Source organism: Sciurus vulgaris (assembly GCF_902686455.1).
Source record: "Sciurus vulgaris genome assembly, chromosome: 8".
Lineage (NCBI taxonomy): Eukaryota > Metazoa > Chordata > Mammalia > Rodentia > Sciuridae > Sciurus > Sciurus vulgaris.
Genome location: NC_136468.1, coordinates 139,655,824 through 139,681,526, shown reverse-complemented (window position 1 = coordinate 139,681,526; position 25,703 = coordinate 139,655,824). Strand labels below are relative to the sequence as shown.

Genomic DNA, 25,703 nt, shown 5'->3' with positions numbered 1-25,703 from the left:
TCTAGTGGGTACAAAAGGAAAGTACAAACCCCCATCCCTTATAGATTGTTGTAGGGATTATATGAGAGAGTTCAACTAGAAGGGTGGCTGTCATGTATCAAGTCACAAATCAATACTTTTTTTTTAGCTCTTAGCTATTATTGCCAAATTAAGTGCAAGCTCCTGTTTTCTGTATCTATTGATACTCCTATAAATGGTATGTTAAAAAAAACAACAGGATGATACCTTTCTAACTCCTTAATTATCTCTTACAACAAATATTCTATATAAGTTCTATGCATTATAATGAACTCTTTTTTTCTTTTTGCAGTACTGGAGATTGAACCCACTAAACCACACCCCCAGCCCTGTTTGTTCTATTTTGAGATAGGGTCTCTTTTAAGTTGCTAAGACTGGCCTTGAACTTGTGAATCTCCTGCTTTAGCTCCTGAGTCACTGGGTTGACAGGGGTTGTAATCCTTTCTTTATTATCATTATTATTATTATTATTATTACTATTATTATTATTATTAGTTGCAGATGGACACAATACCTTTATTCTACTTATTATTTCTATGTTGTGCTGAGGAAAGAACCCAGTCCTCACACATGCAAGTCAAGTGCTCCACCACTGAGCTGCAACCCCCAGCCCTGTAATTCATTCTTAAAGAAGACAATCACAATATTTATATCTGGAAAGATTAATTGCCAAGATGTGGATGCTCTGAATTGGACAAATCCAAAATGAAGAAAGAATGTTCTGGCAGACCCTGTCTGTTATTCCTCTACCAGAGAGCCAATCCCTCCCTTTATTCTGCTGACAGAACAATTTTCTGCCCCTCTAGAGAGGGTTGAGGCTTAATAGGTGTAACCAAGGCATGTAACCTTTAATTGCAATTGCCAGTGATTGATCCAGGGATAAGTATGTGACCCAGTTCCACCCAACAGAACCTGAGGACATGTATTCTGGAGATTTCTGGATGAGCAGTTTGGCAAAAATAAAATCAGTCACAACTGTAGGAAGAATTGGTAAGTTAGTGGTATTTGTCATTTATTCAACATGCACAACTGTGAAGTAGTAGTTTCACATAAACTATAAAAATTTCAACAGTTCTCATTAGTCTTGTCACAGTATATTTCTACAGTGACAGGAGAAATAAGTTATTAATTAAGGGAAGTAACACAGACACTTCTCAGATGGCCTCTGCTACCTGTGGTAGATGCATGGCAGGATCAGTCATGTATTTGTATTCCCCTTGGGAATCACACTTATCAGCTGACGTGAGTTAGGATAAGGAAATGGAAAAGAGAAAGAAGTTAAAGATGATTTTGAGGCTGGGTGATTAGGACAGTGAGACTGCCACTGACTGATCAGGAAAAGAGAGCACAGTTTGAGGTCATAGTGTTTTAAAACAAGCTCAACATGATGGCCAGATAACCCAGAGCAGCACTGGGGAACAGGGACAGAATGTTTATTGAAAAAAAAAAAAAATTAAAGAGTCAGAGTGTCACTGTGCTGCCCAGGCCGGGCCCTGAACCTCTGGACTCAAGAAGCTCTCCTGCCTCAGTCCCCTGAATAGCTAGGAGTCAGGGTGTACACCACCGTGCCAGCTCCAGAATGTCCATTTTTAAAGCCTGAATTTCAGGGTCACTAACATAAAACTGCTGGCTGATATCAGGAGAATGAATGGACTCTGTAAGGGTAGAGAGCTGACAACTGGATACTCCAGAACAATCTCAGTGTAACTAACTGGTGGCTCTACCATATACTAGCTACTTGTGTGACCCCAATTAAGTCACTGAAGAGTCTAAGTTGGGACTGGTGATGTGCATCTGTAGTCCCAGTGGTTCAGGAGGCTGAGGCAGGAGGATCTCAAGTTCAAGGCCAGTCTCAGCAACTTAGTGGGAGACCTTGTCTCTAATAAAATACAAATGGGGGGCAGTGGATGTGGCTCGGTGGTTAAGTGCCCGGGTTCAATTCCTGGTCTAAGTCTCCATGCTTCATACAAATGAATATAAAGCTTTAATGCAATGACTGATACAAAAGTTCTTTTTCTTTTTGAGACCTTACCTAGGGACCCACAAGTTCTTAAAAACATATTTGAGGTCAGAAAGGGAAGAAAAAACAATGTAAAACAATGTAAGGAAACAGAGAAGTAAATAATTCCTCTTTAATCCATCCTAAAACAAGTCAGAATTATACTGGCATGTGCAACGAGTAGGGCACCGGGCTGGAGGACAGCCAGGATGACGTCAGGCACTCTGAGCCCACCACATGCAGCCAGCCTCTGTGGAGTGCTTTACTGGGCAGGCCTTAGGACAGACTTTCATTTACCTCATTTAGGGAATATAATGCAAGGTGGGAGATTTTCCAAAACACCCAATGGGCAAATTAAAATAAAGATTTTAAAAAGACCATCGGCAGGTGGAAAAATGGAAATTACTGGTGATCTAGAGAGAACTGTTTCACTTAATCAGAATAGGGTAGGTGGGATGGGGAATAAAAATGGAAGGAGGCAAGGTGGCGGAAAGAGGCTCAGGGCGCTCACTCTCCAGTTAGATAAGCAAGAAGCAGGATCAAGGACCATTGTTTAGCTAAGAGGAGATCTGGGCTTGCCTGAAGGAAGAAGGAAGGGGTCAGAGGAAAGATAAGACAAGAACAGCTAACAGTCATTAAACAAAAACAAAAACAAAAACAACAACATGGCAATTCAAGAAATATATGTGCTTAAAAAAGAAAACATCTTCTACTTAATGAACATGGGATAATGAACGATGAAAGAAACAACTTGATAAACTTGTATGAGACGGAGAGATGGGGACAGCCTGTCATTGATCACAAGGATCTCTCAGGATTTTAGGAGGATAGAGCAGTACTTTTTTTTCCCCACAAGTGAAAGGGTCCAGTATCCCAAGTTCATTCTGCAAAAGGGTCCTTCATAATTGCACGGCGTGTGCTGAGATCTCAGGGGAACGTGAGTGGAAATGTGCTCCGTTACAAGGAATACATCTCGAACACCAACATTCCATTTATCGCAAGGGCCAAGCAACCCTACCAAAAGACAGATGTAATCCCAACAAAGGAAGCATCCGGGACCAGGAGACACATAAACACTGCTCCTTCCTTCCACCTCTGCCATTCTCGACCTCCACTCAACTCCCTGCACCGGCTCCTTCACTCCACAGGACTCGGCTGGTTCAACTTCAGCTTCTGTAGGCCACTAATATGATTCTAATAAAAGACCTATTACAAACTCTTCTTAAATCGCAATCCGGGGCTGGGGAGATGGCTCAGTTGGTAGAGTGCCCACCTCGCAAGCACGAGGCCCTGGGTTCAATCCCAGCACCACAAAAAAAAAGAAAAAAAAAAAAAAATCGCAATCCGTTCCCTATCTTCCTTCTCTGCTTTCCTACTTCACAGCATTCATCACCTCCTCTCTCTCCCCTTCTACAAGGTAAACTCTCTAAGCGCAGGTGTTTTGGTCTGCTCTGGTTACTGTTGCATTGCCTGAAACAGTGTTTGGCAGGTCGCCTTTGTGCAAGTGGTGGTGATGGGAACCAAAATGGTTGCTCTAAGACTGAAGAACCAATAAACTCTGTTGCAACCAAACAATATCGTAAAGTTTCTTTTGCACTGACTTTTAACTGTGTATCAACTGTGTACTTCTACTGATACATGTAAAAGATGTTTTCTTTTTTCTCATGTTAATATTAACTTTGCAAGTTTCCTCTCAGTTGGATGAATCAGGTTCTCTTGATTAGACTGTAAGTTTCTGGAAGGTAGGTTCCATATATAATTCTCAATTATTTTCTTGTAGTTCTGTTTTCAATGCTAATAAATAAAGTGCAGCTGGCTCTTCTCTGGTCCTCTTTACCCAACTGCTCCTGCCCTTCCCTTCTGCTGCTGCATGCCAGCAGCACTGTGCTGAAAACCCTGGCACTGTGTCAGCTAAGTCATTATCTACACGACTTTGTTATGAAGTGATTGAATAGGCGACGGGTTTAAGTTGTTGAAATGGCAAGCAGTGTTTTTCAGAGGAAATTCTTTTATGAGTTCCAATGCAATAAAATCGTTCAGTGATTCAACTGGCTGAATTACATTTCATTCACCAAGAGGGAAATTCCACTAAAGAAAACTAAAGGGCACATACTTCCCTTTAATTTTTGTTCTCCAGAAGCTTCACACTTGGTGCTATTTCTCATACTGAGCACTAAAACCCTCAGAGGGCTGTGTGAATATAGGCTGACCACAATACACACTAGCAAAATGAGGCTTCTATGCTTGAATTATCAGGCTGCATCTTCCTGGACTTCTTGGTATGGTAATTGAGTATTTCTTCATAAACCTGTTCAGAAAAATTACTATAACTTCTGTTTACAGTTAGGAAATCCCCTAAATATTCTTCAGTAACTTTACATGGTTGCAATGTCCTGTAAAAAGGATGTAATCTGCAATTAAGACCATGTTACAAGTCTCTAAGAGATAGCATCCACACTGCTTTAAGACTTTAGTTTTTGTGGACCATTGTTTTGTGAACCAGTTTTTGTGTTCATTTGAAAATGTATTATTCCCAGAATAGTCAAGACACAATAGTAGGTTGATCTTTAAAAGGAAATTATTTTATATATTGGACTATGGACTTTCAATTATTTGACTGTAAAATAAAGTATATTCTTATTTAAAATATTTTTAGTTGTATATGGACATAATGCCTTCTTTTTATATTTTTTATGTGGTGCTGAGAATTGAACCCAGTGCCTCACACGTGTTAGGCAAGTGCTTCTACCACTGAGCCACAACCCCAGCCCCTAAAATAGAGTATAGTTAACATTAAACTTTCGCTCTCAGGTTTGTTTGAGATCAGTGTTTTCAAACAGAAGAGTCCATGATGATGGAAACAGTTTTTCTTTGTACTGTCCAATATAGTAGTCATTTTCAATAAGTGGCTATTAAGCACTGGAAAGGGGGCTAGGTGACAGAGGAACTGATTTATGATTTTAATTTTATTAAAATGTAAATAGCTGTATGGTTAACAGCTACTGTGTTGGACAACACAGTTCTAGATAGTTCAAAACACATGGGTAATTATGTTGAAGTTGAATAATAACGATACTCATAACTAGACTATATAGGCTGTACTATGGCCTCAGGAATTGCTGACGCGTCCCTCTGACTGACTGTGCCAGAAGTAGTGAGCTTCTCAGCACTGCTTTCACCACTTTATGAATCAGCTTTCCAGCCTTCCCCGCCTCCTCACCATGGTGTCCTCATATTCTCTTTTCAAAATCATTTGTAAAAAACAAAACCAAAGTTTGGAAATCAACTATTAGTCTACCCTAATCTTTTGCTTCTGCAGGAATTCAATTGTTTAGTGACCTATTGCCATCTATGCCCCATCCCATACCTTCTCCTAGGACTGACTCCTTGGTCTGCCATCTTTGTTTTAAACAGGAATAAAAGGGAACTGCAATTGGAAACAGAAACTGCTACATACAGTTTCTCGTAGCAAGGGCAGGGTGAGGGCGGGTATGTGTGTGTATTTTCTGCAGGGTCCAGGGGAGCAGCTGTAGCCAGCTACCCACTCTTTTCTCCCTTCTGCTGTCAGACACATTTCTGAGCATTTGAGAATACAGTTCCACCCCTGGCAAGAGGTGATAGTTTCCTCCATGAACTGTTAATGAAGTTTGTTCCTTGAAAAAGTGATTTCTAAATTCTGACTCTACCCAAGGAAATGGTATCTTATTACTCATATGCTAAAAATGCTAGGCTACATACTGCTCCACCAGTAGTTTTAAGACCTGTTTGCATTTGCACTGGCTGTAGTAAAAAGGGGTTTGGCACTCTGTGATAGCTGCCAGTACATGTTCCTAGCAGCTGCTTAAAACAGGCTACTGGGTTCAAGTTTTGGCCTCCTTTTACATCTTAAAAATAACAACATTAAACACTTACATTTATATAAAGTACTTTCACATATTTAATCACATTTAATTATATTAACATCCTGTAAGACAGGAAGATCAATTGTCATTTCTCTGATGTTTTATGAGTGGCATCTGATTCCCAGTAGCTGGTTTTTGAGTGAACCCATACTTTTACAAGACAAGGATGCCATCCAAAATGACTCTGGGAAAAAGTGAAGACTAGGAAAAAAGCTAGCATACACTTCCTTTTATTTGGATTTTAATGTTTAAATTGTTGTTGGCATTATTGTTTTCCTGTACTGGGGAGCTACCTCCCCAGTCCCTTTTATTCTGGACCAGGGTCTTGCAAAGTTGCCCAGGCTGGCCTTGAACTTGTGATTGGATGGTCTTACTAGAGCTCTCAACTTTAGTTTCTGAAGCTTTCTCTCTCCATTGTTGGATTCTATTGTTTAAAATGACATCCCAGGGGAAACTTTAAAAGGAAAAAATATGTATGACCATAAGTTCTGAGATGTTTAAGTTGTCATCTCTTTACTTTCATTTTACTTATTGAAACAATCCCCTCACTGCCTTAAAACTGTGATCTTCCTCCTGGCTGCATGCAGCGGGGAGACTCCCCGTACTTAGTAGCTGCAGTTCAGATCCAGAGCTTTGCCTGGATCTCTTCTTTAACTCTTTTATTCTTTCCTCCCATAGGCAAATGCTCTCTACCTCATCTCTCACTTAAGATCTTTGTTTTTCTAACAATGCAGTTTTAATTGGTTTGGCCATTTGGTGAGTGACGTATAGACCTTTCTGAAATGTGAAATATGTACCTCTCCAAACATATGAATAAGGTAAGCTTCAAAGAGGCATCTATTTTGATCTGTGTCATGTCTTAGCAAAATTACTGAACTTGGGGCACATCCTTGAATAGTTAAAACAGAAATATTCAGTCTGTTCCAAATTGGTATCTCATTTTTCTTGGAGTTCATGGTTAAAACAAACAAAAAAGATAAAAATTATCCTGGGCTGGAGCTCAGTAGAGGAGCGCTCATCTAGCATGGGCAAGGCCCTAAGTTCGATTCCAGCAAAGAGAACAAAGAAACAAACAAATAAAAAACAATCCATAGTTTTCATTTTGACAGATTTCTGTAATCTGTGCATTTAAAGTACCTACTTAATATAATCTACGAAATGTTTATAATAACCCTTTATTATGTTTGTAACCAGTGATATAAACAGGTACCACATCTGCTTAGTGATGTTAAGAGTTCTTTTCTCCTATTACAGAGGAGAGTATGGAGGAAGGACTTGAAGTATAAGAAAGAAGTCAAGAGTGTGCAAACCACAGGATGGCAGAACCATAGGATGGTGGCACCCTTAACATGTTCTGGATTTAGAGCAATGGGAAAGCGAGTCAGATTTATAAGATATTTTATGTCATTACCTCAGTTTGTCTCTAGGTAATAGCTACTGGCTATATCTTAAAAAAAAAAAATATTGTACATTTCTACAGATTCTCTATAATCCTACTTTTTCTTGCATGTTTTTTCATATATATAGTCATGCAGGAACTTTTACATTATAATTAATAAGAATCCAAAATAGATTTATACTGGCCATTTTATTTCAAAATTAAAGCAATAAAACTGCAAAGACATTGTCTCGGTGAAAACAAAGGTTAAAAGAATTAACAAATTAAATTGCTATAAGGATCTTTGCAAGGAAGCAAGGAAGACGCTTGCTAGTCTAAAACATGGCCCTGAGTCCTTTCCCACAGGAATTCCAAGACACATGAAAATTAATCTCATGTGGGTGTTTGAAAATTATAAAAGAAAAATAGCATCATACACAGGTAAGACAGTGTAAAAAATCCAACAAAACATAAATTGGGAAAAGTGATAGATGAAGAACTCTTTTCAGAATATTTTTATCATACAGCAGATGGAAGTTATGTCAGAATATACTGCCAATAAATTAAAATTTTAAAAGCCCAATGAAGTAATTTCTATATAAAACAGGAGCTCAGAGCAGAGAGATGAGTTAATAGAAGCTTACAGATGACACAACTGTACACTTATTAGATCCAAAAGCTCTCCAGAAGACTTCGAGAGCTCATAAAAAAATTCAACAAAGTAGGTTACAAAACCAACATACACAAAATCAATAGCTTTCCTATACACCAATAATGAATCCACTGAGAAAGAAATGAGGAATAATCCCAATTCACAATAAAAAATAAAATGCTGAGGAGTAAATCTAATCAATGGAGGTGAAAGACCTCTACAATGAAAGTATAGAACACTGAAGAAAGAAATTGAAGAAGAAATGAGAAGATGGAAAGACCCCCATGTTCATGGATAGGCAGAATTAATATTGTTAAAATGGCCATATTACAAAAATCAAAATACATATTCAATACACTCCCCATTAATACCAATGACATTCTTCACAAAACTAGAAAAAATATTCCTAAAATTCATTTGGAAGAATAAAAGACCCGAATAGCCAAAGCAATTCTAAACCAAAAAGTCAATGCTGGAGACATCACAACACCTGGCTTTGAATTACAAGACAGATAAAGTAAGAAAAACTGTATGGTACTGGCATAAAATCAAACATATGATCAATGGTGCAGAATAGAAGCTACTAGGGACAAACCCACACAGAGAGAGTCATCTGATCCTTGACAAAGGTGCCAAAAACAATTGAGGAAAAGTAACCTTTTTAACAAATGGTGCTGGAAAAAGTGGTTATCCATATGTAGAAGAATGAGGACTATATCCTTATCTCTCTCCCTATAGAAAAACTCAACTCAAAATTGATCAAAGATGTAGGAATTATTCCAGAAACTAAGCAACTCCTAGAAGTGAACACAGAGTCAACACTCAACATAGAGGCACAGGCAAGAGCTTTCTCAATGACTTTCGTACTCCTAAACTCAGGAACGATGCCAAGTTAATAAATGGGATGGTATCAAATTAAAAAGCTTCTACACAGCAAAGGAAACAAGAAAGGGAAGAAAGAATGTACAGAATTGAAGAAAATATTTGCTAGCTACTCTTCTGACAGAGGATTGATATCCAGAGTATATAAAGAACTCAAAAAACTTAACACCCCCCCTGAAAAAATCCAACTAATAAATGGGTAAATGAACTAAATAGACACTTCCCAAAAGAAGAAATATAAATGGACAATAAATATATGAAAAAGTGTTCAACATCTTTTGTAATTTGAGAAATGCAAATCAAAACTACACTGAAATTTCATCTCATTCCAGTAAGAATGGCAGCCATCAAGAGTACAAATTATAATAAACACTAGAGAGGATGTGGGGGAAAAGGAACACTTTTACACTGTTGGTGGGATTGTAAATTAGTACAATCCTTACGGAAATCAGTATGGAGGTTCCTCAAAAGAATAGTAATGGAACCACTATATGATCCAGCTATACCACTCCTCAGTATTTATTCCAAAGAATTAAAAACAGTTGGTATATAGACCAGTTGGTTGAGTGCCTGCCTCACATGCACAAGGCCCTGGGCTCAATCCCCAGCACCACACACAGACACAGACACACACAGAAAGAATTAAAATCAGCATTCTCTAGAGGTACATGCATACCCATGATAGAGCAGCACAATTCACCATAGCCTAACTATGGAACCAGCCTTGGTGTCCATCAGTGGACGAATGAATAAAGAAAATGTGGTATATGTGCACAGTGGAGTTTTATTCAACCATAAGGAAGAAGGAAAATCATATCACTTGCAGGAAAATAGATAAATCTTGAGAACATTATGTTAGGAAAAATAAGCCAAACTCAAAAGGGCAAGGGTCGTGTTTTTTTGTTTTTTGTTTTTCTCATAAGTGGAAGCTAGAGAGGAAGAGGAAAGGTAGTGGTGGATCTCATGAAACCTGAAGGGAGGTCAGTAAAGGAAAGGGAAAGGGACTGGAGTGAGGGGGGGACAAGGGATTTGTTACAATTGTATGCAGGTATGAATATGTAACAACAATTCCACTACTAGTACAATTATAATGCACAAATAAAAATTTGGAAAAAAATTAATACATGTAGGTATGGGGCCAAAAACAAAAGTTAATACAATGAGCCAAAACAGGGAATGAAACACGATTCTGCAGAAATTAAGAGATATGTAGGAAAAGAAAAAACTAAGATCACTACTAAAGCAAATGAAGTATGCACTGGAAGGAGCACAAAGATCTGGTAATGCTGAAAAAAGCAACAGAAGAGGACCCCAAACAAAGTTAAAAAAAAAAAAAGAAAGTTGTAGATAGAAAACATGACATATCATAATCAGTATCCTTGAAGAAGATAATGTAAATATAATTTAAAAATATGTAATTAGGGCTGGGGAGATAGCTCAGTCAGTAGAGTGCTTGCCTTGCAAGCACAAGGCCCTGGGTTTGATCCCTAGCACTGCAAAAAAAAAAAAAAAAAAAAGTAATTAAAAAATACTTTCTAGAAATAAGACTTGACACTACTGACTGAAAATACTACAGATTCCAAGGACAGTAATCATAGAATTAAGCACTGAGATACATCCTAATTCAGTTAATGAATTCCAAAGACTAAAAATAAATTCTTTAGTCATCAAAGCAAAAAAAGGTTCAAGAGTAAGTCTGAGAATATTTACAATCTGGAACTACCCACATTCCAATATTCTGCTTGAATTACTGGTTCAAAAATTAATATTTATCATCAAATATTTTCCATGTATCTATTACTTATTTCATATGAGAAGCCTGAGACAAAAATTATAGCTATGGAAAATCAAAACAGATGAGATGATTAAATACTAAGGGATTCCTTATTATTAAGATTTAAAAATTTTAATTTATAATTTAACATTTATTAGCATTACTTAAAAGTCTAGGAAAGAAGTCTGGTTAAATTAAATAAGCAATTGTGATTTTGAAAATATTCAGCAATGAAGTCTGGATGTATAGCTCAGAGGTACAGTGCTTGCCTACCATGCACCAAGCCCTGGGTTTCCATCCTCAGCAGGATGGGGTGGTGGTACAGCAAAGCAGGCAGACTTATAACCCCAGAAACTCAGGAAACTGATGCAGGAGGGTCTCAAATTCAAGGCCAACACTGGCAACTTAGTGAGACTTTGTCTCAAAATCAAAAGGGTCTGGGAATATACTTTAATGCTTGCCTAGCATGTGTGAGGCCCTGAGTTCAATTCTCAGTACCACAAAAAGGGGGAGGGGAACAAGAAGGAAGAAAGAAAAACCATACACAGCAATGCTATGATTTTGGATTAGAACAGATACCTGTAATGTTTCTGTAATTCACAAATAGCCATGCCTTGCACAATTACAATAAAGTAAGATATTCTTCTGGGGTTTGGGGAGGTGGCAAATGGCAAAGAGATAGTTTCTCCAATAATTTATTTAGTAAAGATTTATTACTAATATCTATTTCAACAAGTATTACACCTACAAATGTTTTATCATCAAATTATTCACAAAATCTACAAGACAGCTTAAGTTCACCTGATTGTACAAATGAAAAATGAAAGCAAAGCTTAAGGAAACTAATTACCCGCAGTTGCGTGTTGAATCAACAGAAAAAGGAGAGTATCACTTCAACTATGAGTTTTTGTTTGTCCCTCACAGCTTTTGTCACAACCTTACACTCTGACATTATTTTGGCTTCTGAGTAACACCAATCTTAACAGAGGCTTGTAGTATCATGATCTAACACAACAAAATCATCACGAAAGTGCTGGAAGACTGTGGAGGAAAAAAATACATTTGGGGAAACACAGCAGATGTGAATCCATCATCAAAAGTGCTTATCTGTGAAGCTCTCTTCTGTTGAGCCTTGTATTAAAAATCTAGAGTGAAAATGAAACTGTAAAAAAAAAAAAAAAAAAATCCCTATCCTTTCCCAGGGAAAAATCTAGAAAAGAGTTTTAAACAACCATTTAAAAAGAGTTAAAAGCAACAAAATAAATTTTTTACAAGGATGAGAGTTGAAAACATACATAGACAGATAACCAACTTGGGGTAATCTGGATCCTAGCAGGAAGGTAAGGCAAGGCATTATAGAAAGAAGGTATTTTCAGCTCTATTACAAAGAAAGAGAAAAACTGCCTCTTGTACTTCACCTAAGACTGGGACTCTCAAATATTTAAAGAGTTTTTTTTTTTTTTTTTTTTTTCAATCAACAGCAACCTCATTATAAGATTGGATCAGATAAATCAGTGGTAAAATTTTTTATACAATAGGCATGCCTGGAAATCTGCAGCAAAAATTTGAGGAAATGAAAACCAAACTTTTTATATTAAAGAACAACCAAGAACAACTTCTCCTGAAGAAATCAACCTGGAAGAGTTATGCTCTCTCTTATTTAATGACTCAGCCAAAGATGTTATTGAGACTCACTGCCCTTGAAATTGTCTTTGCCCTTTTGCAAAAATGTTTGTGAAAACTTTCTCCTTGCCACGCCTCTTATACTGCCTGCCTTTCTCCAGGAGCAGTAAAATGAAGCAGCCTACTACTGGAGAAAAAGCCTAAGAAGGAAGTTCTAAGCCCCTCCAAACCCACAACATGCAAATCATTTAGCAGTGACATTTTAATTTCCACTGTACACACCACCTATATATCTTTTAGAGCAGTAACTGCATATTTGCCTGGGATTTCCTGAAATTAACGTTACAGGAAGTCTCCAAATTGCAAAAGAGTTGGGTTCCAAATGTTCACTTCCAACTTACATATCTGCAACTCTGAACATGTTTTTAGCCACAAATCAATGTTTCATACGGAATTTAGGTTTTTTAGGTTAGTTCAAAAAGAGTTTTTTGACTTTAATGAAAATTCAAAACTTTATTTTGCATCTTCAATATCTTTTAAAAAGTGCCATTAAAATCAACTAATTATGTATGCATATCAGAATACATTAAATTAAGAAATAATTTTAAACTGTACTTGAATTACAGAATTACATAAAAATGACATGGTGAATAGAGTCTTGACAATATTCTGAATGAACTTTTGGATTACTTGGGATTTTAGAGACTGGTTACTTAAGTTCTTAATTTCATTTTACAATGTATGACTCTTTTTTTTCCTTTGATATGGACATGATTAGGACTAAACTATAGGATAGCAGGTTGGGAAGACATCAGCGGTCATATTCAATCTGACCTTCCTTTGGAGATGAAGAAAGTGAGACTCAGATGAAATAACTTGACTCAGGTTATCTAAGCAATTGGTTCTGAAGCTGAAACACCACCCAATTTCATTCAGTGTCTTTTCCGTTATAACAAAGCTTATCAGTCATTATCAAGACCATATTTTTGCTCAAAAATAAAGCAGAAGGAGATATCACTATAACCACTTTATCAGCATAAGTTAGTGATATTTAGTAAAGCTGAGGGTGTGCACTCATGATTCTGCACGGACACTGAATGAAGACATTGTAATGGTGAAAAATGAGAAACACCTTAAACACCATTCATAGGGGAAAGGATAACTGTGGTATACTTACATGATAAAAGTCATATTTAAATCAATAAACTCAATATAAATTTATTATAAAGAACCCAATATTATTTGTAGAAGGAAGTATAAATAAAATTTCAAATGGCAAAGAAAAGGGTTTACACCAAATTCTGGAGAGTGAATGCATTTGGGGCGGATGGGAAGGAAAGGGACCTGGAAGGAATACAAAAGATATTCACCTATGTGGTGAATGTCTTTAAAAAGTTCTGAGAGGGAGAGGTCCATGGATATTGGTTATAGACTACAAGTTTGAAATATTTAGTTAGTATTTAAAAAGCTAATTCTTCTCCCTCAAAAAGAGGAGGACCTAAAAATGGCAGAAACCAGACTGAACAATCATTTGAAGTAACTATGAGAACTGGGGAAAAGAGAGAATGTGTAAATGCACATGAGAGAAAAAGCTTGTTTGTGGTGCGATGAACTCAAATGTAAGTAAAAATGACAAAGGAGGCAGAAATAGTAAATAACGGAGAGGGTAAATTTGGTTCGGATAGTCCTTCGAGGTCACCATAAATGATTGACCCAAAATAATTTTGTAGCTGCTGGATGTTTTCTGAAGAGAAGAGTTACTAGGAGGCACTGATGCCAGGAAGCACTCAGGCCACGATCCACAGGGGAGGGATGGACATCAGGGTGCATGACGTAGAGATTGTCTCTATTGTTTGATTTCTCAGATGACCTCAATTTATTCCCTAATGATAATGGGGATGGATTGATAAGCAGGGTCAGGTTTTAAAATGTTTCAACTGAAGGAATTAAGGAAAGGTTTTCTTAGTAAACCTTGATAATGAATTTGTTAACCACAAATCTTATGTTTAAAGAATTTAACCTTTATTTTTTATTTATTTGTTTTTTTATGTGGTGCTGAGAATTGAACCCAGTGCCTCGCCCATGCTAGGCAAGTGCTCTACCACTGAGTTACAATCCCAGTCCTAATCTTACCTTTTAATGTCCTTTTAACTGTAGCATACCTGCTACCTACTCATTAGAGTTTGGTTAAGTGTACCAGTTTATTAATTTTCCTTTAGAAATTTTACTATGTTTATGACTAGTGTTCCTTATTTAAAAGTAGAAATGATTTCCTAATCAAAAGAAACAAACAAAAACCAAACCAAAACATAAAACATAAAACTGAAAAGGACACAGTCATGTGGCATAAATTATTTTCTTTGGTCTTATTCAGAAAAAATTTATATTAAAAATTCTGCCTTGATGTCCTTGTATCTAGGAAACTCTAAGGAATTCACATACATATTAAAAACTGTTAGAGCTTATATGAATTTGGTAATGTTGCAGAATACAAAATCAACACAGAAAATCAGTTGTATACTAGCGATGAACAAACCTGAAAAGGAAATTAAGGAAACAATTGATTCATGATTGTCACCATGAGAAGGAAACACTCAGGAACAGACTTAACCGAGGAGGCATGAAGACGTGTGCGATAAAAGCTGGACCTGGAGCTCGTTGGTACAGTGCATGTTCAGCATGTGGGGAGCCCTGGGTTCAATCCTCAGACTCCCGAAGGAAAAGACTTGTTCAATGAAAATCACAAAACTTGCCAAAAGAAATCTAAAAAGACCTCAATAAATGGAAGGCAGCCTGTGTTCAAGGACTAGAAAACTTAATATTGTCAAGCTTTGCAAAGCAACATACAGATGCCATACATTTACCATCAAAATTTAATGGTGTTTAGGTGAGGAAATGGAAAAAACTCAATCTAAAATTTGTATAGAAATCCAAAGGACCCAGAATAGCCAAAGTAACATTGAAAAGAACAGAGTTGGAGGTCCCACGCTTCTTGTGGCTTAGTACACAGCTACAGAAGTCAAGGCAGTGTCATAGTTACAGTGGAGGACACACACAGGCTAAGGGAGAGCTCTGGAAATATACCCTCGCTACCTATAGCTGAGTAATCTACAACAGGGCACCGAGAACATCCAACGGGGAAAGAACAGTCTTCAAAAAACCATGTTAGGACAACTAGATACTGGTATATGAAAAGGATGAAGTTGGACCTTTACTTTATACCATATTTATAAATTAACTCAAAATATATATTAAAGACCCAAGTAAAACTATAAAAAATTTAAATTTAAAAAATTGTGATAAATCTTTATAACCTTGGGTTTGGCTATGGTTTCTTAAAAATGACATCAAAATATTTAGGGAAATGCACATTAAAAACCATAATACTATCTCAACGCCTGTAAGAATAGTGCTCATCAAAAGGTAAAAGATAAGGCTGGGGATGGAGTCAGTGGTGGAGTACTTGCCTAGCACGTGCAAGGCCCCATGTTCCATCCCTGACACTGCAGGTGGGGCAGAGGGAGGACAAAGATAGAAAAATATGTCATGTACAGAAAGGTCAAACTGTATGATCTCACTTATATGTGGACTCTAAAAGTCAAACTCAAGAGAAGCAGAGTAGAATACTGGTTACCAGGGACCAGGGGCAGTCAGGACATGTATCAAGGATACGAAATTTCAGTTGCAATCAGGTGACAGAATGTTAGTTTGATTAATAATTCTACAATGTGTAATATATCAAAACTTTAAATTGTTCACAATATTTATTTTGTCAATTACAAAAAAAAATTTAAAGTGAACAGCAACATGGCAATTCCAACGCCAAAAGCACAAGTAACTACAGACAAACCAGATAAACTGGACCTCAATAAAATCAAACTTATTTGCATCAAAAGACACTATCAAAGGTGACAGCAAATATCTGCAAATCAGGTGTCAGATAAGGGTTTAATGTTCAGAACATTAATTAAAACTTAACAAAGAGACAAACAAAACAATTTAAAATGGGCAAGGGATTTGAATGACATTTTTTTCAAAGAAGATGTACAAATAGCAGATAAAAAAAGTTCAACATCAATAATTATAAGGAAATGCAAACCACTTCACACCCATCAGGATGGCTACAATTTAAAAAAAAATAGAAAAAAAACCCTAGAAATTGACAAGTAAGGATAAGAAGACACTTAGAACTTTGTATGTTGCTGGTGGGTATGGGAAATGGTAAAGCCTCTTTGGGAACAGGCAGTTCCTGAAAACCTAAACGCAGAATCACCACATGACCCAGCACTTCTAATTATATGACCAAAAGAACTGAAAACAGAGACTCGAACAGACAAATATATACACCACTGACCATACCCGCATTATTCAAACAGCTGAAACACTGAAACAATCTAAACGTCCACTGACAGACACAAGGGTGAGGAAAATATAATAATAGAACACTATTCAGCCATAAAGGGTTGAGATTCTGATTGAATATAATGCTAATTAAATCATTCAGACACAAAGGACAAATATTACACGTTTCCAGTCATATGAACTATTTAGAACAGGCAAATTCATAGGAACAGAAAGGTAAGAGATTACCTTGGCAAAGTAGGGGAATGCTGAGTTAGTGCTTAATGGATACAGAGATTCTTCTCCCTGTAATGAAGAAAGAGTTCTGTAAATAGATTGTGGTGCTGAACCCATAATCATTTCCCTATGATAGATTTCTACAAGTCAAACGGGTGTGTCAAAAGGTCTATATGATAAGACACTGAATAGCACTCCAATATACCTGCTACGTTATTAATAAAGGTTAACATTTTTCCACTTACTGATTAACTTTTTATAATCTCTTTTTATCGCATCTAGTAAAATATAGGATCGCAGATCTAGTGAAATCTAGTGATCTTTAAAAAGTTTATGAATTATCTATTTTTTTTAAAATAGGTTTGTATGACGATTTTCACCATCATTTCTCAAAGCTGATGCTACTTCAGCACATGAAAAGTGAAACCAGATAGCATGTCGGTAACTACAGGGTACCAACAGGATAGTACATCTTTTAATCTCTTCTCTGTGTTAAAATATGTGTATTGCCTACCAGATAAAAGATCTTTGCTGGCACAAACCCACCAATAAACAGAATGCGCTGTTTAATGTGCACTTTGTTTCATAGACTTATCAACCCATCTCCCTCAATCCGTTGGAAGCCCAAGGCAAATAAGTTTATCAGTGCACAGTCATGATTAACACTTGCCAAACTACATAATTAGTAATAGTTATGATTGATTGGTACACACTGGCCAGCCACACTAGGCTGTAACATCGAGACCAGGACTATTTCATTATTAAAGAAACAAAAACCAAAAATGACTTCTGGCTAGCACAGGGCTTTATAAATAGTAAAAAATTAATAATGTTTTTAAAACTAAAGTGAGGGGTATTTTACAATGCTAGGAGTATATGAAGAAAGTGGGTCCCTAAACTGGAATATTCTAGAGTCACAGCAGATGAATTGCAAATGAATCATACTGCTATTTATAATGATAATTACCGCATGGTTTGTAATAGAAAACATCTGGAAACAACTCAAAAGGTCCATCAAAAGGAATAGGTAGAATTATACACTTGATTACTGTGTAGCTAATACAACCAGAAGCAGATCTATAAGAAGGATATGCTACTAAATTATAGATAAGTAATATGAAAATGTAATATGCATATGTAATATCTGTAATGTGATTACATTTTATAGTAACATTAAAAATATGAACAACAATATGAAAGATAAAGGAAACTACAAGAATATACCTAAACAGTTGATAGTGGCAATATGTTGTGGCAAAGGTTAGTATGATAGGTAGTTTTATTTTAGTTCATTTATTTCTATATTGTGCATTATTGTACTGTTTAAAAATTTAATAAATGCAAATATATTTTAATAAAATAATTTTAATAAGAAAGTGAGTCATTTTGCCTTTGGTCCATATTTACAGTGTATGTTGCAGCAAGCAACAAGATATCTAAAAAAGTGATAAACTAAAATGAGAGAAAATTAATTTTTCTACCATTATTTATATTTTTGCCAAGTATATGTTTTCCATTTTCTTTGTTGTTTCATTTATCTGATTGAGATGGTAACATAAAATGACATATCTTCACTGTTTGTGAGTATATTTTATTGTAAAAGAATTATATGAAATATATATGAAGAAAATACAGTAAAAGATCCCAATAATGGCTATATTAATATTGTTAATGGATATAATAGATATTGCTAATGGACATAAGAGAAAATTTGAATAAATGAAAGATCTATTTTTGTTCTTTGATAAAATATTGCAAAGTTTTTTCTCCTTAAAATTTAAATCTATATATTACATGAAATTCAAATAGAATTCCCTTTAAATTGTTCAAAATTTGATCTAGAACAGGGGCTGGCAAAACTTTTCTGTCAAGTTTCTTAGTGGGCAATACAGCCTAATATAACTGCTCAACTGTCTTGTAGCATGAAAACAACCACAGATAATATATAATGAGTAAGTATGTGCTTGAACAAAACTTTACTTATACACACTGAAATCTGAATTTCATATAATTTTTCCATGTCAAGGAATAGTCTTCTTTTCCATCCAACAAATAAAAAATTAAGAATCATGTTTAGCTTTCAGATTATTAAAAACAAACAGATTTGATCTGTAGGTTCAAATTTTTCCAACTCCTGATCTAGAAGCACAAAGATTCAATAAGTAGCTAGGGAAATTCAGAGCAGGAGAAGGTAAGGAGTCTTGAAGAAACTTGTCCTACCAGAATTAAAATCAACTGTAAAACTACAAATCAATGATTGAGATATGGGACTGGAATAGACAGATCAATGAAACAGAATAGAGGGATCTCAAAAAAAAAAAAAAAAAAAACCCAAAACAAATCCACAATACATTATGTAGGCTGCATTTCAAATCAGTGTAGGAAGATGGATTACTTACCTAATAAAATACAGGACAGGAGACTAGTGACTCAAAGTTGAAAAAGAAAAACAAAAAAAAAGGAAGCCTCCACATCTCATTCTTTAAAACAAAATAATTTAGATTTTTTTTACACAGAAAATCGTAACTGTTCAACCAATAGAAATATGGACAAATGTTTTTATAATCTGATTTTCAATATGATACAAAATGCTGAAACTAAAAAAATAAGCCACTTATTGTGTGTATGTAAGAAAGCTAAAGTCTCTTAATTTTGCTGCAAAAATGTTAATCTCCAGATGATGTTAACTGCAATGGAGGCTGAGAGAATAACAGTCAATGATTAAAAAGAACATCTACACTAACCATATATAAATGTACTGAATGAAAAGAGCATGGTGGAGAACAGCACATCCGATAAAAATCCCATTTTTACTTAAGACGGGATGTGTACATAATTGTATAGGGATGCATGTGTATGAAATGGTATCTCATCGTGTTTTGCAGCAGAACACAGGATTCTGTAGGGAGGTTTCAAGAAAAAGATTAAGTTGACAGATTACCTGGTAGATGTGAACATAGTGAGAGGATACTTAAAATTATGGGATAGGAAATGAGAATGAATTATGTGAATTAATAAAAGAATGAAGCAATTATTGACTCCAGGGAAAAACAAAATGTTACTCAGAAAGAGAACTTAGTCCCATTCCTCTGAAAGCCACAGCTGTGAATAACATACATATAATAACGTAAGCAACTGCCTGTTGAGCTAACCAAAAATTATGATATAACCATTTCTGGAAGCTGGGGGTAAAATATGAGCTGGGTAGGTAAGAAAGCTAAAGTCTCATTTTTCATTTAAATTGAAATATTCAGATAGCAGTATAAACATGCTGCTTAGAAATACAGAGAAAAAAAACCCAGCATACATCTATAACACTTTAAAGTGGTCGCCACTGGGAAGCAGGAATTGGGAATGGGAGTAGAGATGTGAGGAGGAGACAGTGGTTTTTCATTATCAGCTTTGAAGAAAAATTGGCTTTTTAAATCATAGATATGTATAATTTTGATCAAAGTAACATTAGAATAAACTGATTCTTCTGCACAAAGCACTATTTAGACAGACATAAATGTAGAAAATATTTGCCTTTATACTATAAAAAAACTATCATCCAAAATATATAAAGAGTATTTATGAATCAAAAAGAAAAAGTGGAAAAAGACATGAAAATAGGCAAAGGAGGTAAATATCCAACAGAAGTATAAATGGATTGTGAACAGGTGAAAGGATTTTCAACCACACTAATAATCAAAGAAATGTAAATTAAGCTGGGCATGTTGGGGTACTCCTGCAATCCCAGCTGCTGAGTAGGTTGATGAAGGGGGATCATGAGTTCAAAGATAGCCTCAGCAATTTAGCAAGGTGCTAAATTGACAGTGAGACCCTGTCTCTAAAAAAATATAAAATAGGCCCCAGTGGTCCAGTGCCCCTGAGTTTAATCCCCAGGATCCTGCCCCGCCAAAAGAAATGTAAATTAAATTACACTTTTTTTTTTTTTTCATGTTTCAAGCGAAGTGTTGGGAGGGGTGGCATGAGAAGAGAAGACAGGCACCACCAGAACCTGTGCGTGGGTGGTCAGTATAACAACAGAACTTCATTGGTGGCAATCTGGCACTTCCTATCAACATTTTTAAATGAAAACATCTTTTCATCTAGCAATTTTACTTTTGGTTATTTGTCCTACTGAAATACAGGGGTGGAGAAAGAAGAGTATACAGGAATGTACAACGTAGCAAAGTATGCAAACAATTTGAAATTCAGTAACACAGAAAATGGGACAGTAGTTCAGAGGTTAAAAAGAGTAAGTGCACATGTAATAGTAGTATATAAGCATTAAGGGAAAAGCATGTTGCAGAACAGTGCACATTAAAAAAGCCCATTTTTATTTAAGAAATGATACGTGGGGCTGGGGTGTAGCTCAGTGGTAGCGCACATGCTCAGCATGTGTGAGGACCTGGTTTCAATCCCCCGCAACACCAAAAAAGAAGGAAATGAAACGATATGCATATAATTGCAAGTGGGTGTGTGCAATTCCATAGGAAGAGTTCCATTTTAAAGAATACCCCAAATCAGTCACAATAAACAAACTCCAGAAGTGGGGTAACCATAAAGGAATTTCATTTTTAACTTTTCTGTGTTGTTTGCTTTTTTTTTTTTTAAATAGAAAAGAATCTGCAGTCATCCTATAGTATCCATGGGCAGTGACTGGTTCCAGGAGTCCCCTTGGATCTCAAACCTGCAGCTGCTCAAGTCCTTACATATGGTCTGCCATATCTGCTGGTTCTGAAACACATCTGCAGCTGTACTCTTCAAACTTACAAAGATACACTTTGGTTGTGTCCAACATTGGATCAGGTACTGTGGAAAAATAAATTGCCATTTTATCAGCAATTTCTCTACCTTATTTCATTTTGATGATCATGAATATAATCCTACTTACTTGTAATAATAAAAAATATTTACTCCTAGATTTTGCCAGCATATCAGGCAGTTTATTAGTTCTGTTTACAACCTTCACTACACTATTGGCTGCTAAAAACATTCAACTGTCTTTTTGTTTTTTATTATAAAAGTAATACATGTTCAATGATATTCCCGCAGTACAGTGGGGGTGTAGACAGAAAGCTTCCCTCTCCTTTCGGCCTTCCTATTCCCACGCTTAAGAGGTATTGCTCCTAAGAAACCACTGTGTATTCTTCAGTGATTTTATACATACAATAATCATCCCCATTATACCGCACAAATGAAGTCATGCCATGATCCTGATTGATAACATGCTGACATACACATCAGTCTAAATTGATTACTATATGATTATTGTAAAATATTTCTTAATAGTATTTTTTATTTAAAAGACACATTTGGACTAATTTGGGATCACAATGATCAAAAACAAGCAAGCAAGCCAAATACCTAACTCAGTCCCTGCATCTGGTTTTAATAATGAAAACCATGGCTGACTCCACCCTCTCACCCTCATCTGTAGTACAGTCACTTGGTTGGAGGTTTTATGTATCTGATATCAATTAATTCCCCTAAGAATCCCAAGTCATTGTCACTATTATCCCAATTTTACAGAGAAACTGATGTTCTGAAAAAGCTGAGAACCAGGACTACAGAAAGTTCAATTTCTTAACTTTCTAATCATAGTACAAAAACTAAAGTCTAAACAAATCTGAACCACTTGTTTATATAACATAAGCATGTGTCACTTTGAAAGAAAAATACTTACATGTGTTGAGAAATAATAATTAGTGAAGGAAAAGGTTCAAACACTCATGAAAATGCTATGTATAAGCTATTTTGATCTTCTGCCAAAAATACTGGAATCAATCCGTGTAAGACAGAGTTAAATTCATTCACTCTCCAGTCCTTGGAGACTGGTTCTCAAACTCAAGTTTCCTTTCTGGCAGAAGAGGAACTTCTATAAAAATCCTAAAATGTAATTCTCACAAATAAGCTTCAGGATTATTGGCATTTAGTGTTTTTATCTTATGTCTTCCAGAACAAAGATCTACTTAGAGGCTACAAACACTATCTTTCCCAATTCCTTTTGCTAGATTAAATTTGAAAAGTCCATTTGATCTGTTATGGATTAATTTTAGATCCACTTTAACTGAAAGAGTGATACATTATGTAAAACTAACCCCCAAACTGTGATTTTCCTAACCCCAGTAGGACATTTTTACTCATTTTCAGAAAGCATAAGACATGTAGACAGTAACTTCCTTCTATTAAATTAGTCATGAATGCATTCTGCCACTCACAGGGCACATGCAGATCAAAGATCTCCACTCTGCTATTTCCTCTTCCAGGAATTTATTCAACATATATTTATTGGGTTCCTAAAATAATCAGAGTTTGTGGTAGGTGGTAAAAAGAAATACAACAGACACAAAGCCTACTCTCAGGGAACTTGCAGTCTACAGAAGAACCATTTAATTAAAGTAATCTTTACATCACGTGTTTACTTATATGGGCAGGGAGCACAGGACCCTACTTCCCATTCATGTTCAAAGCTCTACAACTGGAGTACAGAAAACTCTGAATCTTTAATAAAAAATATTTCAGAAATTTACATTAATGAGTAACATGTGATGCTAATTATCTCCTCTGGGTAGATGAGCTACATTTTTTCTTCAAGGGGAACTAGAGGTCTCTCACTAAAGAATCCATTTTGCTAGTCCCAAATTCAAATATAACCAAATAATTGAAACTTCCCACTTATATAAAGAAGTACAGTGTTAATCAAGATAGCAAGAGATATTCTGGCATAAGGGATTTATGATGGCTTTAAATTTGGAAGAAATATGAAACTAACACTTTTTTTCCTGTAATTTTATCCAGTCCTTCCACAAATACTTATTTAATATCTATGATGTGCCAGGCTTCATGCCAAGTAGCAAAGATAATAATCATGAACATGCTAAGGTCTTGTCCTCAAAGAGATTAGATCTAGTGAGAAAGCAAGCCTGAAATACAGGCAGTCACAGGGTAGTGTGGCACTCATAAAAGATATTTAACCCAGTTTCTCAAGGAGAGGAGGTAAGATAGTCTCAGAGACACCAGAGAGTATTTGAGGCAGGTGGGGGCAATTAATGCAAAATGCTGGAGACAAGAGTTCACGAGTAATAAACACAACCGACAGGCTAAATTATACAACACAGATATTTTGACCTTGAAACTTTGAACACCATGTGATGTGTAATGGTTGGTTCTAGTAGGAATGATGATTTGGTTACTGGAATTTAGACTACTTTCTCCAGAATTAATGTGGAAGCATCAGGATCTGTGTCCTCAGAACTAGATTCCAAAGCAATTCAAATTTATTCTCAATTTTCAAAAATCCAACAACATACAAAAAAAAAAAACTCCTTTATTTCAGAGTATAATTAGGAAATACAAAAACATAGAAAAGGAAAAAAAAGGAATGCTTTACTAAGATTAATGTTAGACATTTGCTAGAACCATAGTGAGCAACAGGACTATATTCTATGTCATGAGTCATTTTCTGTATGCTCTTTACATCACGACACAGAACTTGAGTTAGGCATGGTGGTGCATACCTGTAATCCCAGCTACTTGGGAGGCTGAAGCAGGAGGATCAGAAGTTCAAGGTCAGCTTGGACAACTAAACAAGACCCACATCTCAAAAAAAAAAAAAAAAAAAAAAAAAAAAAAAAAGGTGGGGGGGCACATAAAGCTGCTATATTCTATGAATTAGACATTCTAGGAGGGATTGTCTCTGTCCTTTAAAAATGGGAAGTAGCATTCAACTAACCACTGCAAAGCAAAACAAAAACCAAGGGTCACAGGAATACAAATAGTCCCTTAATTTTGATATTTCGTACATGGATCCATGGCAAGTTCTCTGAGGTGATACTGGTAAAAATGCAATAAAGATTGCATAAGCATCTGCATACACCTACTTCTGCCATGACTTAAAAGTGGAACACTGGTATGTGGCTAACCAGAAACACAAAGTACATCATTAGGGTATTTGTTTTTATCTGTCATGAATAATGGCATTAAGTCAAAACTCTGGGTGGAAAAAAAACAGAAAAATATTTGATATCTTCAAATTTTGAGAAAAAAACACATCAGGTAATTCAATGGTGTGTGCTTTCTAGAAATTAATGACAAAAGTCCTAGAATAAAATCTGAACTCTCATTTCCTGTCCCTTTTTTTTCCCACAAATTATTTCTATCTAGAGATGCCAGGGGAAAAACAAAACAAAATAAAACCTTCACTATGAAAAGTCAAAATAACATGAGAAACTAAATGTAAAGATTATTATTCAACCAAGAATAAAACTGTTTCAGAGTGGTAAGCTTAGGTAAGAGTAGTCAGAAAAGTTTTTATCCACCTTTTCTGTCTACAAAGAACAGCAGTCTGTATTTTTATGCAATGAAACATTAAATAGACCTGGTGATAGAAAGAAGTACCTTATTCTATTTTATTTTATTTTATTTTATTTTTTTGCGGTACTGGAGATCGAACTCAGGGCCTTGTGCTTGCGAGGCAAGCACTCTACCAGCTGAGCTACATCCCCAGCCCTTCTTATTTCTAAATGAACTTTCAAATATGCCTGATCACAGGGTACCCAATAATATGTACAATTTTATGGCTTTTGTTTATTAAAATGATTAAAAAATAAATGTGCCAAGGCAGCCTTGTGCCTTTTTAGGTAGTGTTCAGATTCTTGACCCAAACTACACTGCCCGCCAGCCCTCTGCAGAGGGTGAAGATGTGCGTCGGTGTGCGTGAAGACCAGGGCCCACTTGAGACTTGGGCAAAGAGGAAACTGCCACAAGGGGAAGTGCCCTGCAGGGCAGCTCCTTTGGTAATCACGAGAGACGAGAGCTGGTACTCACATTTTAAGTGGATTAATTGATAAGAAAAAGCAGAAAAGGAAGCCAAGATTTTTTAAAAGTTCAAAAAGGAAAAGAGGGTAAGA

The 25,703-nt window shown here is 36.0% G+C and overlaps 1 protein-coding gene across 6 annotated transcripts in view; it reads right to left on the bottom strand.

Moving 5' to 3' along the window:
• The window catches only part of TAOK3 (TAO kinase 3), a 210,843-nt gene that overhangs the window by 150,638 nt on the left and 34,502 nt on the right, over positions 1–25,703 (bottom strand). For 3 of the 6 annotated variants that reach the window (XM_079151550.1, XM_079151548.1, XM_079151553.1), the window contains exon 2: positions 16,819–16,875. The exons of the other annotated variants lie outside the window; for them this stretch is intronic. The gene's annotated coding sequence lies outside the window, so the exon portion shown is untranslated. The remainder of the gene's footprint in view (positions 1–16,818; positions 16,876–25,703) is intronic. 6 annotated transcript variants of the gene reach the window in all.